The sequence below is a fragment of the Marmota marmota genome, unplaced genomic scaffold (genome assembly GCF_001458135.2).
Source record: "Marmota marmota marmota unplaced genomic scaffold, marMar, whole genome shotgun sequence".
In the NCBI taxonomy this organism is placed as follows: Eukaryota; Metazoa; Chordata; class Mammalia; order Rodentia; family Sciuridae; genus Marmota; species Marmota marmota.
The window spans coordinates 21,378,580-21,392,653 of record NW_025999960.1 but is presented as its reverse complement, the minus strand read 5'-3'; positions in this window follow the sequence as shown (position 1 = coordinate 21,392,653).

Here is a 14,074-nt window from a genome sequence, read left to right as displayed (position 1 = left end):
TTTTTTTTTTTTTTTTTTTTTTTTTTTTTTTTATCTTGGTACTTCAGACAGTGACTTCTTAGAATTTTTTTTTAAACATCTGTAGTGTTCCAGCCCCCTAAAAAGAAAAAAAAAAAAAAAGGAAAAAAAATAAGTAGAAATCTTCTGGTCTTGTGACCTGATTCAAAGAAAGGGGACTTCACTGCTAAGTCAGGCTGTTTACAACTCTGCCTTAATCTTCAACTACTGCTTTCATGAAGCTCACACAAATGCCACAAGTAAAAGCCTATGGTATTCCAAGGCTTTTCCAACAAATTCCTGACCCTGGGAAGATATGTTTTAGTCTGGCTTCCATGATATATGAGATGGCCCTTGTGAGGTGCTTTTACTCAAGAAAGTTTTGTCAACTTAAGTCAACTTTAGTCAAAGAAGAGCTAATAGGGTCAATTTATCATAATGGCAAGAGAAGAAGGATTTCACTGAATTTCCCCCAAATATAGCATTTTTATTTGATATTTTTTTATGTAACTGTAGATCAAGAATCATTTTTAAAATGATTGACTTGCAGCTAAACAATGTTTTCCAATAAGACATTGAACTTATATTTTATGGCCACTAACTTTTCAAAGTTACTGCTTGTTTTGATGACTTGTTTCATCTTCTTCAAGCACAATAAAGCCAAGCAGTTGTCATTATTACTCATTTTATTACTATTTTTTTTAAAAACTCCATTCTGTGTATTAACTTAGTAACCAAAAACATGAGAGAGAATTATCAAAACTGAGGTTTTAAAATAATTGGACATAGATTAATCCTTTTCCTCCCTAACACATTCTGATATGACCTTTACTTCTGAGGGACAGCTGTTTTGCCACTTCTTATTGAATGTGCCTAGTGATGTCTTTATGCAGAATAAGAGTACCAAAAATGTATAAGAAATTGTATTATGAGTTGACATTCACTTTTGCTTTTACCTGTAGAAGTTTCAGAAATCAGAGCATAGCCATACCAAATGAAATATCAGTTGGAGAATTTATACTTCTGGACTTACAAATGGCTCAGAGTTACAAGTTGTAATATTCTCTTTTATCATAATGCACAATACCAGCTATGCACCCTATATCCAAGGCAGCTGGTAATCCTGCCAATAAATAGATTTCTTGGTGGGGGTGGTGTCTTTCCCTATTTTCTTTTCTCCATCTAACTGTATTTTCACCAACTGTTTAAACTATTTAGTTTATATAATTTCTTACCCACCTTTCTTGTTTTTTTTTGTTATTAGTATTGTGGATGTTGTTGACAACTGATGTTTATATTAATGCACTATCTTGTTCACAACTCTTCTTTGTTCGACCTTGTGTTAATTTCTGACTCTGCCATTCCTGTTTTTGTAGTTATTAGTGTAATAAAGGTCATGACATGCAAGTAGTATCTGCTGAAATGCTGTATATTGTTCACTGCTATTGTTACTATAGTTTATCTCCCCTTTTTATAAGGGACTGAGAATTCAGTTCCATGATAAGCTCACATTATGGACACTCTGCTGCTGAGGTACAGTTCAACCCAGTAAAGAGACAGTGAACCTTGATACACACACAACATAACCATGTTCAAACTTCAACAATACTTCAACACAAAGAATTCAGGAAACAATAAACCCAAAGCAATAACAAGACCTTATGTGAGAATGGCTACAGGGAGACATAGGTCCAACTCATAAAATTTTGCTCCTATACCAACAACAGGAAATCACAATACCTTATTTCATATATTTTTATGTGGTGCTGAGAATTGAACTCAGTGCCTCACATGTGCCAGGTGAGTACTCTATCACTGAGCCCCAGCCCCAGCCCTCAGGGATGAATTTAAAAGAATCAGTTGATAGCTTATTAGAAGAGATAAAGGCAATAAGGGAATACACAAACCAATAAGGGACAAATATCCATATATAGGAAACTTAATGATCACCAGACAGACTTAGCTTGACCAAGTCTATTCCAAAATATATTTAAATGAAGTTATCAAATGCCAAAGATAAAAAGAAGATACTTAAGGTGGCAGGAGAAAAGAAACAACACATAAGTGTGTCTCAATTAATCTGACAACATACTTTTCAGCAGAAACATTATGGGTTGGAGAGAGTGGCATGAGATTTTTAAAACAGTGAAGGGAAAATAAATTATCAACAAAAAATACTGTACCAATCAAAGCTATTCTTTGAAATGAAAAAGAGGAAAGGGTGTGCTTAGCTAAATGCTGGGAGAATTAGTCACCACCAAAACTGAATGCCAAGAAATGCTAGAGGGAGTTCTTTAAAATGAAAGAAAGTGATGTTGAAGAGTAGGAAGGAAAAATGGGAAGATTTAAAACTCAATAGTGAGAGTAACCATACAGACAAATTCACAATGCCTTAGTGTTGTACAGTAGTGTGTATGAAGATGGTGAACAAAACGAGCCAAATAAGTACATTATATGTTTACATGAAAGATGTGAGGTGAGATATTAAAAATTCAAAATATGGGGAGGAGTGGAGTACAAATGTAGTGTTTTTATTGTTATAGTTTCTTTTTATCTTAGCTTTATAATCATGCTATGTTGTAATAATTTTTAAATAACTTGTTATGCTCAAAGATGTCTTTGTACCCTCAGAGGAAAAACAAAAAATCTGTAAACAAAAAATAATAAGCAAGAAATCAAAACACTGTCACAAATGAAGTAAATCACTTAATCAGAAAAGGAGACTGTAAGAAAGTGGAAAGGATAGGAAGGAACTACATTAAAACCAGAAAAGAAGTTACAAAATGGCTGTAGTAAGTACTTGCATATTGAGACTTCTGCAGGGCCAAGGCACACAGCAAGCCTGGTACACCCCTTCCCAGGCAGGGCAGACACTTGCCAGAGCCTAGTCTCTGGTGCAGGACCACCCCTTCTGACTACCACGGGAGCTGAGATCCAGGCCAGAGTGCCCACACCAGCCCACCCAGGATCCAGGCTTTCAATAGACCCAGTTCACCGCTCCCCTGGTGGGGCAGACACTCACCAGAGCCTAGCCAAGGTGCAGGACCACCCTTTTCCACCAGCAGACTATGGCAGTAGGTCAAGCCCAGTGGCCCAGATCAACTTAAGCAGGACCCAGACCCAGGATGCAGTAGCATTCATTGAGGGACACCGGCATGGACTGGAAGCCCAACACCAAGGTGAGGTAAGTACAGACAATCTGCATGGGTACTACAAGAATATAGGGAAGAAAATGTAATATTTCAGACCCACACTGCAAAAAAAAAAAAGGAAGACACATAGACAACATGAAAAAACAAGGGAGGAAAGTGCCCCCAAACAAACCAGGACACTATAAAAACAGAACCTATGGACAGTGAAGTTGATGAATTGTAAGAGAAGGGGCTCAGAAGGTTCATAATTAAAATGATCTGTGAATTAAAGAATGACCTAAATGAGCAAATACAAGCAAAGATTGATCACTTCAACAATGAGATAAGAGAGCAAACATAGGTAGCAAAAGATTACTTCAAGAGAGAGATAGAGACTCTGGGGGAAAAAAAAACCCAAAATGGAAATCCTTGAAATGAAAAATAAATAAAACAAAAAATTCAATAGAAAGCATAACAAACAGACTAGCTCACTTGGAAGAAAGAATGTCAGAAGGTGAAGACAAAGTATATAATCTGGAAAATATAGTTGATCACAAAGTGAAGATAGTTAGACACCATGAACAGAAAATCCAAGAATTATGGGACAGCATCAAAAGACCAAATATAAGACTTATTGGGATAGAGAAAGGCACAGAGTTTCAAACCAAAGCAATGCACAATCTCATAATATCAGAAAATTTTCCAAACATGAAGAATGAATTGGAAAACAAAATACAAGAGGCTTATAGGACACCAAATGTACAAAATTACAACATATCTACAGCAAAACACATTATAGTGAAAATGCCTAGCATTCAGAATAAGGATAGAAACTTAAAAGCTGCAACAGAGTGTAATCAAATCACATATAGTGGGAGACTACATTGAATCTCTGCAGATTTTTCAACCCAGACCCTCAAAGCCAGGAGATCATGGAACAACATATACCAAGCTCTGAAAGAAAATGAATGCCAACCAAGAATCTTATATCCAGTAAAACTAACTTTTAAATTTGATGATGAAATAAAAACCTTCCATGATAAACATAGTCAAAATAATTTACAACTAGAAAGCCTGCACTACAGAACATCCTCAGCAAAATATTCCAAGAAGAGGAAATGAAATACAATGATGAAAATCAGGAGAGGGAGGGATTACACTAAAGGAAAATCTAATCAGAGGGGAATCCAAGTCATGTTAAATACCAAAAAGAAACAAAAATGTTTGGGACTACATATCATTTCTCAATAATAACCATGAATGTTAATGGCCTAAACTCACCAATCAAAAGACACAGAATAGAAAACTGGACTTAATAAAAAATACTCAACAATATGATGCCTCCAAGAGACTCATCTCATTGAAAAAGACATTCACAGACTGAAGGTGAAGTGTTGGGAAAAATCATACCCATCACATGGACTGTGGAATCAAGCAGGGATTTCCATCCTCATATCAAGTAAAGTAGACTTCAACTTAAAGTTGAAGTGTAGTATGTAGTACTGCTCAAGAGAACCATATACCAACAAGACTTAGCAATTATAAATATATACACCCCAAACAATGAGCAGCTATGTTCATTAAACAAACTCTTCTCAAGTTCAAGAGTCAAATAGACCAAAACACAATAATTTTGGGTGACTTTAATACACTTCTTTCATTACAACATAGATCTTCCAAACAAATGCTGACCAAAGAAAGATAGAACTCAATAATATAATCAATAATTTAGACTTAACTGACACTTAGAGAATATTTCATCCTTCAATGAGAGAATATACTCTCTTCTTAGCAACACACGGATCCGTCTCTAAAATAGACCATATCCTATGCCACAAAGCAACTCTTAGCAAATTCCAAAAAGTAGAGTTACTGCCCTGAATTCTATCAGATCATAATGGAATGAAATTAGAAATCAATCACAAAATAAGAAATAAAATCCACTCCAACACCTGGAGACTAAATTATATGCTACTGAATGAACAATGGGTTACAGAAGACATCAAGAAGAATGTTAAAAAAAAATTAGAGGTGAATGAGAAAACAGATAAAACATATCAAAATCTCTGGGACACTGTGAAAGCAGTTCTAAGAGGAAAGTTCACTGCATAAAGTTTATTCCTTAAAAGAAGAAAAAGACAACAAATAAATGACTTAACACTACATCTCAAAGCCCTAGGAAAAGAAGAACAAATCAACACTAAAAGAAGTAGAAGACAAGAAATAATTAAAAGCAGAGTGGAAATCAATGAAATTGAAACTAAAGAAACAATTGAAAAAATTGACAAAACAAAAAGTTGTTTCTTTGAAATAATAAATAAAATTGACAGACCGTTAGCCATGCTAACGAAGAGCAGAGAAAACTCAAATCACTAACATACCTAATGAAAAAGGAAATATCACAAAAGACACTACAGAAATACAGAAGATAATTAGAAATTATTTTGAAAACTTGTACTTCAATAAAATAGAAGATATCAAATGCATTGACAAATTTCTAGAGTCATATAATTTGCCCAAATTGAATCAGGATAATATACACAATTTAAACAAATCAATTTAAAGTAATGAAATAGCAGACACCATCAAAAGTCTACCAACCAAGAAAAGCCCAGGACTGGACAGTTACACAGCTGAGTTCTACAAGACCTTTAAAGAAGAACTAATAGCAATACTCTCCAATTTATTTCAGGAAATAGAAAAAGAAGCAGCACTTTCAAACTCATTCTATGAGGCCAATATCACTCTGATGCCAAAACCAGGCATAGTCACATCAAAAAAGAAAAAAAAAAGAAAGAAAACTTCAGACCAATATCTCTAATGAACATAGATGCAAAAATTCTCAATAACATTCTGGAAAATCAAATACAAAAACATATCAAAAAGATCTTGCCTCTTGGTCAGGTGGGATTCATTCCAGGGATGCAAGATTGGTTCAACATACAGAAATCAATAAATGTAATTCATCATATCAATAGACTCAAAGATAAAAATCATATATGTGATCATCTCAATAGATGCAGAAAAAGCATTTGACAAAATACAGGACCTCTTTATGTTAAACACACTAGAAAAAGTAGGGATGACAGGAACATATCTCAACATCATAAAGGCTATCTATGCTAAGCCCCAGGCCAACATCATTCTAAATAGAGAAAAATTGAAGGCATTCCCTCTAAACACTGGAACAAGACAGGTATTCTCTCTTTCACCACTTCTATTTAGCATAGTTCTTAAAAATACTGGTCAGAGCAAATAGCTGAAAGAAATTAAAGGGATACATATAGGAAAAGAAGAACTCAAATTGGCATTATTTGCTGATGATATGATTCTATACCTGGAAGAACCTAAAAGTTACACCAGACAACTCCTAGAACTAGTAAATGAATTCATCAAAGTAGCAGGATATAAAATCAACACCCATAAATCAAAGGCATTTATGTATATCAGTGACAAATCCTCAGAAAGGGAAAGTAGGGGAAAAAAGATTTTCAATAGCCTATAAAAAGAAAATACTTGGGAATGAACCTAACAAAAGAGGTGAAAAAGATCTATATGATACAAATTACAAAACCCTAAAGAAATTATATAAGACCTTTGAAGATGGAAAGATCTAACTTGCTTTTGGATAGGCAGAATTCATATTATCAAAATGACCATACTTCCAAAAGTACTATACAGATTTAATGCAATTCCAATCAAAATTCCAATGGCATTCCTCATAGAAATAGAAAAAGCAATTATAAACTTCATCTAGAAAAAGCAATTCTTATCAGGAAGAGTGAAGCAGGTGGCATCACTATACCAGACCTTAATCTATATTACAGAGCAATAGTAACAAAAACAGCATGGCATTGGCACCAAAACGGACTAGTAGACCAACAGTATAGAATAGAGGATACAGAGACCAACCCACAAAACTACAATTATCTTATATTAGACAAAGGTGCCAAGAACATGAATTGGAGAAAAGATAGCCTCTTCAATAAATGGTTCTGGGAAAACTGGAAATCCATATGAGACAAAATGAAATTAACCCCCTCTCACCATTCACAAAACTCAACTCAAAATGGATCAAGGACTTAGGAATACAACCAGAGACCCTGTGTAGGAAGAAAAAGTAGGCCCCAATCTCCATCATGTGGGATTAGGCCCCAACTTACATAATAGGACTCCTACAGCACAAGAATTAAAACCAAGAATCAATAAATGGATGGACTCAAACTAAAAAAATTTCTTCTCAGTAAAAGAAACAATCTGTGAGGTGAATAGAGTGCCTACATCTTGGAAGCAAATCTTTCCCCCTCACATATCAGAGTACTAATCTCTAGGGTATATAAAGAACCCAAAAAGCTAAACAGCAAAAATCCAAGTAACCCAATCAATAAATGGGATAAGGACCTGAAGAGACAATTCTCAGAAGAGGATATTCAATCAACCAACAAATATATGAAAAAAATGTTCATCATTTCTAGTAATTAGAGAAATGCAAATCAAAACCACTCTAAGGTATCATCTCACTCCAGTCAGAATGGCAACTATTATGCATACAAACAACAATAAGTGTTGGCGAGGATTTTGAGAAAAAGTTACCCTCATACACTACTGGTGGGACTGAAAATTGGTGCAGTAAATATGGAAAGCAATATAGAGATTAATTGGAAAATTGGGAATAAAACTGCCATTTGACCCAGCTATCCCTCTCCTCGGACTATACCCAAAGGACTTAAAAACAGCATACTACAGGGACACAGCCATATCAATATTCATAGCAGCACAATTTACAATAGCTAAACTGTGGAACCAACCTAGACACCCTTCAATAGATGAATGGATAAGAAAAAGTGGCATATATTCACAATGGAATATTACTCAGCAATAAAAGAGAATAAAATCATGTTACTTGCAGGTAAATGGATAGAGAAGATAATGCTAAGTGAAATTAGCCAATTCCCCCCCCCCAAAATGCTGAATGTATTCTTTGATATAAGAGTCTGATTCATAATGGGATAAGGAATGGGAGCATGGGAGTTATAGGCAAAATCTAGATAAGGTAGAGGGGTTGGAGGGGAAAGGAGGAGGCATGGGGTTATTAATGCTGGTGGAATATCACGCTCATTATTATCCAAAGTACAGGTATAAAGACATGAATTGGTGTGAATATACTCTGTATAAAAAAATTGTGCTCTATATGTGTAGTAGGAATTGTAATGCATTCTGCTGTCATATATAAATTAAAAAAAAATAATGAGGAGAAAAAAAGTCTTTCCCTTTGATACTTTATTTAAATGTAAGCATGTTAAATTATCTAATAAAAGACGTGAAGTAGTTAAATGAATAACAAAAAAAGAAAAGAACCAACTATACATTTCTGACAAGAAGTGCAATTCACCTCTAAGACTCACAGAGACTAGAAGTAAGGGTATGTAATAAGATGTTCCATGAAAACAGAATCTAAAAAAAAGCTGGAATATCCACAATTACATCATGAAACCATACCTTAAATAAAAATCCATAGGGCCAGAGGTGTAGCTAGTGCTAAAGTGCTTTCCTAGAATGTGTGAGGCCCTGAGGTTAATCCCCAGCACCACCAAGACCAAAAAAGGAAATAAAAAATAAATTTTAAAAAATTATACAAGAAAGTAATTAAATAGTGATAAAGGGTCAATTCTGCAAAAGGAAATAATATATGCTTCCAATATTTGAGCATACAGATAAATAAAGTAAATATTAATAGATGAAAGGGAGAAATCAACTCCAAACCAATAATAGTATGAGACTTGCACACCCCACTTTCAATAATGCACATAATTGTTCAGGCAGAAAATCAACAAAGAATCAGCAGAATTAATTGTCTGTTGACATCTACAGACCTTCCATCCAACAAATGAAGAATGCATGTTCTTCTAAAATCATGGAATAATTTTCAAAATAGATCATATTATAGGCTACAAGACAAATCTCAATAAATATTTTAAAAATTGAGATCATATTCATTTATCTTTTCCAAACATAGCATGACATAATAAAACTAGAAATAAATAAAAAAACTTTATATAAATCTAGGGAATTTAAACAAACTCAGTTTTGAATAACGAATAGTAAATAAAGTTTAAAAAATTCTTGCAACAATTGAAACTGGAAACCTAGCATACCAAAACCAGTGCTATACAACAGAAGCAGTACTATGAAGAATGTTCACAGCAGTCACACCTGCACCAAAAAAGTAAAGACCTAAAATAAAGAACCTATCTTTGCATCTAAAAGCAGTAGAAAAAGAACAAACAAAATTCAAAATTAGTAAAAGGAAAGAAATAATGATCTAAGAAAAAATGAGTGGAACACAAAATTTAAAAAACAACACAAAAGAAAAGTTAAATAAAGAGCTGTTCCTTCAAAAAAATAAAGAAAAGTGACAATTCCCTAGCAAGACTATTGAGAAGACAGAGAATATTCAAACAAACTAAATCAGAGATGAAAATTAAATTATTAAAATTGGCACTGAAGAAATACAGAGAAACCTTAGATATTGTTATGAACAACTTATACCAAAAACTTGATAAGCTAGAAGAAAGGAAAACAAATACCTGGAAACGTACACCTTGCCAAGATTTAATCATGAAGAAAAAGAAAAACTGAACAGCCAATGGTGAATAATGAGGTTGAATCAGTAAACAAAATCTGCCTTCAAAGAAAAACCAAGGACTAGATGGCTTCACTATGAAGTTCTACCAAATATGTAACATATGTTATTTTCATTTTTTAAGTGGTTCCATAAAATTGAAGAGGAGGAACTTTTTCCAAATTTCTTCTATCAGGCTAGCATTAATTTCCCTGATACCAGAACTAGACAAGGACATAACAAAAAACAAAGCTACAGGTCAATATCCTCAATGAATGCAGATGCAAAAATTCTCAAAAACAACTAGCAAACTGAACTGAATCAAATGACATATTAAAAAGAGATTGCACCATGATCAAGTGGGAATCATGCCAGGGATGCAAGGATGGTTCAAAATATGCAAATCAATAAACAAGATATACAGCATCAACAAAATGAAGGTCAGAAATATATAATCACCTGAATAGATGTAGAAGAGGCATTTGATACAAACTCACAATCCCTTCATGATAAAAACAGAACACTTAAAGTATCTCAATAAAGTGTATAAATGCTAAGTCAACAGTTGCAACCACACTGAATGGAGAAAAGCTGGAAGCTTTCACTCTAACATCTGGAATAATAATGCTATTTCCACTACTTTCATTCTAGCAAGAACAATCAGGCAAAAGAAATAAATAAAGGGCATCTTAATTGGTAAAGAGGAAATCATATTGTCATTGTTTGTAATACAATATGGTCTTAGGTAGAGAAAATCCCCCAAACTCCAATAAAAAGCTATTGGAATTAAAATTAATTCAGCAAAGTAGCATGATACAAAAATCAGCTTACAAAAATCCTTAGTGTTTCTGTGCACTAATAGCTAATTGTCTGAATTGGAAATCGAGAGAGATTCTTCAGCTATAAAAATAATATCAAGTGCCAAAAAATGGATATAACTAGAGAACAATATGGAAAGTAAAATAAATCACATGTAGACAAATATTATCTATTCTTTCTCATTAATGGATGTTTAAAAAATTGATCACATTGTACAATAGCGATAATATTCTCTAGAACAGGGTCAACTGTAATTCATAATAACTTATTTTGTATTTTATAAATAACTAAAAGACAGAAGGTGGAAATCTCCAAACACAAAGCAATAAGAAGATGCATTGTTTTCATATAGAACAAATAATGTCCACCTTATATATGTTCTCCTGTTTTCAAATGTAAATTAAGATTAACAAAATGATGGATATTATAATAACTTTGTATACATAATAATCTTTGTCAATTAAAATTTTCACATGTAGTAGATATACTACCAAACATTTTACCATGGAGGATTCAGTAAAATATTTTATTAACAGACAGAATTATATCCTTAGACATTCTAATGGAGAGAATGGGGAGTTGAATATAACTTGGGCTTTTCTTCTTTAAGATGAGCACATGCCCCCTTAGCTGATTCTTGTTTGCTATCTTACTGTCTCAAAGGAAAGTGTCTCTGCTGCTGCCTATTTTAGTTGCTTTGCCAAGGCTAATTACACAGAGGGCTCAGTAAGTGATGTCTGAACCTGGGCACTAAGGATACTTGACTATTAAGTCAGGTAATCCCAGTGTGCCTTGCAGAAAGAGAGCAGAAAACATAAATACCAGGGAGTGAAAATATTAACTGTCTGCTCAGAAAGATCAGCGCATCACTCTTTGCAACCCAAAGAAAATTCTTTTTTTTCTTCTCTCTCTCAGATTTTCTTATCAAAATGATGGAGAGCAAAGAAAATGTTTCCAATATTCAAAGTAAGAAAGAGTTTCTAAAGATAACATAACTACGTTAAACTTGGAAACTAGGAAAATTCAAGACTCTCCAAAATATGTGTGCAGAGCAAATTTAGATGATGGTGCTAACCCTGGACAAGTCACATCTTCCTTAACACAACACAGTTAAACCCACTAAGGAGCTGTCAGCCAAAATGATGAAAAATTATCAAGAGTAAGTAATGTAAGGTAGACGTGAGAACTGCTTTCTCTTTTGAGAGATCAGGGAAAGAAATATTTGTTGCTGTATTTTCCTGTAATTTTTTAAGCTTTGCTTCAACTTTTTAATATGGAAAATTGTAAGAAACATGTTTTTAAATTATTCACCAGATTTTTGACAAGACTAAGGACTTGGTCTGGGCATATTTAAGTATCCATCTAGTAATTTGTAGTTATCCATGCTGTGTAATTTAAAAGACACACTGAAATATGCCTTCCAAATCCTTGGAAAATATACCACAAAGAATATTAGATTATTTAAAATTTCAACATTTTCTAAATTGTAAATGTTCTTTTACTGTGAAAATTTTAAGTAGAAATGGTCCAATATTTCCTATTAGTTTAATGAAATCGTTCTCTTAATATCTAAGTGAGACAAATTACTGTCTATTGGGAGAACTTTTATTTCTTCCTCATTCACTGCACAACATTATCAAGGCAAGGATTTTCACTAAGACCTTTTTTGCCTGGTATGTATATAGAGGGGGAGGTCTGAGGGATGAGGTGACAGAAAAGATGTCAACTTTTATTGACTTCATACCTTATTCCACTCATTGCACTTTTTGTGGTCCTGAAGTAGTTGAGAGACAATTAGTTCTTAGATAACTAAAAATCAAAGAGCTAGTTATAGTAAATCATACCTGTATAAAAGAGAAACCATTAAGACATTGATTTTTATCTATCAAAGCCAAAATATGATTTGCATTTAAAAAGATTGAACTCATATGGAAAATCCCAGCAAACTTGAAAACAGAGTCCTGTTTTTTTTTCCTAAAATAAGCTGGTGGTTAGCCTGAGAGGCTTGAGATGGGGGTGGGATATCATCAAGGGGAATAGATTCCATTTTATGGATGTCTTCAAAAACCTTGCGTCTCACTCAGAAGTAAATGCACATGACACACGGTCATTGGGCAATATTGTTCAGTGTGCTCTGTTAGCATCTTCATCTAAGTCATACCACAGATCTGTGCCATTTCCCTTAGTTTTCTGCCTATTTTCCTGTGATGATAACCTGAAAGCAAGCTGAGTCTTGCCATATATACCACATGGGATTTTCTAAGGCACATGGCCATAGGAAGGAAGAATTCATTTTTCTAGACCCACAGGACTAATGTTATTTGCAGGAATTTTTAAAAAGCAAACTGAGTTAATAAAATAAAATCATTTTTAAAACAAACTGCTATCTCCTGCAGAAACAACATTTCATTCAATGATAGGGAAATAGAAAAAACCCAAGAAACCATGTTTCAGATAGTGCATATGTTCATTGCCAGCATTATAAATAATTAGGGCTGGCTGATTGGGGCAATCATTACTCTGTAAACATAAGCACAATCTGTTCCTCTACATGAAGACTACATGTAATGATCAGGATTATATCAACAAAATAAGGCGTATAATGCTAGTAAAAGGAACTCTATTAATATTTTATTTATCCTTCATTTGTGTCTACAGTATAATGCAAATATATTAATTAAGTAATGGTTTATGGCATAAGGAATAGTACTGATGGAAGGGTAGATGACAATGGCAGTGTTGAACACTAAACTTTAATTGCCTAGGTGATTCTCAAACATTACTATGTTTATGAAACTCTAAATTATTGTATTACAATTATTCTGCCTTCTAATTTCTCCACTAGCATCTGACCACACTCCCCTATTTCTTGGTGAAAATTTATTAGATCCGTTTAATTCTCATGAATCTATGTTTGAGAAAAATTACTTTGATAATTCTAATTCAAAAGATGAATGTTACAGATTATAGAAAATGACAGTGAGAGTTTTATTACAAATTAAATGATTTTCTTGATATGGAACCTATCCTGGTGCCTGGGAAATAGCAGATGCTACTTAGAATAGATTTGTTTTACATAGCTTGCGTAATGTTTGCCAATAGCCAAGTTCAATCAATCCCTGAAGCAGAATTAATAAGAGCGAGGGGGCTGAAAGCATCCAGAGCACTTCATTCCTTGGGAAGACTAGGGCCAAGAGAATGTCAGAGTGGCGCACTCTGGCAGAAGGACATTGGGAGTTTGGGAAGATGAGTATGGAGAATGGACGCTATGAAGCAATCATTACCTTAACACAACTTCCCCTAGCCTGCACTGGTGGAAAGATGTCTTAGAGGACAAAACTCAAAAATATTAGGAGAATTAAGAGGATTCTTTTCTTATAAAAAGGAGAAGACATATTTACCCCTACTCAATAAAATATAAGACTGAAAAGAGAAATGAAAGTGATATTGTGTTTCTGAGAAAAACAGGTGAAATTTGAAGTTTGGGTAAAGGATCACATGAAAG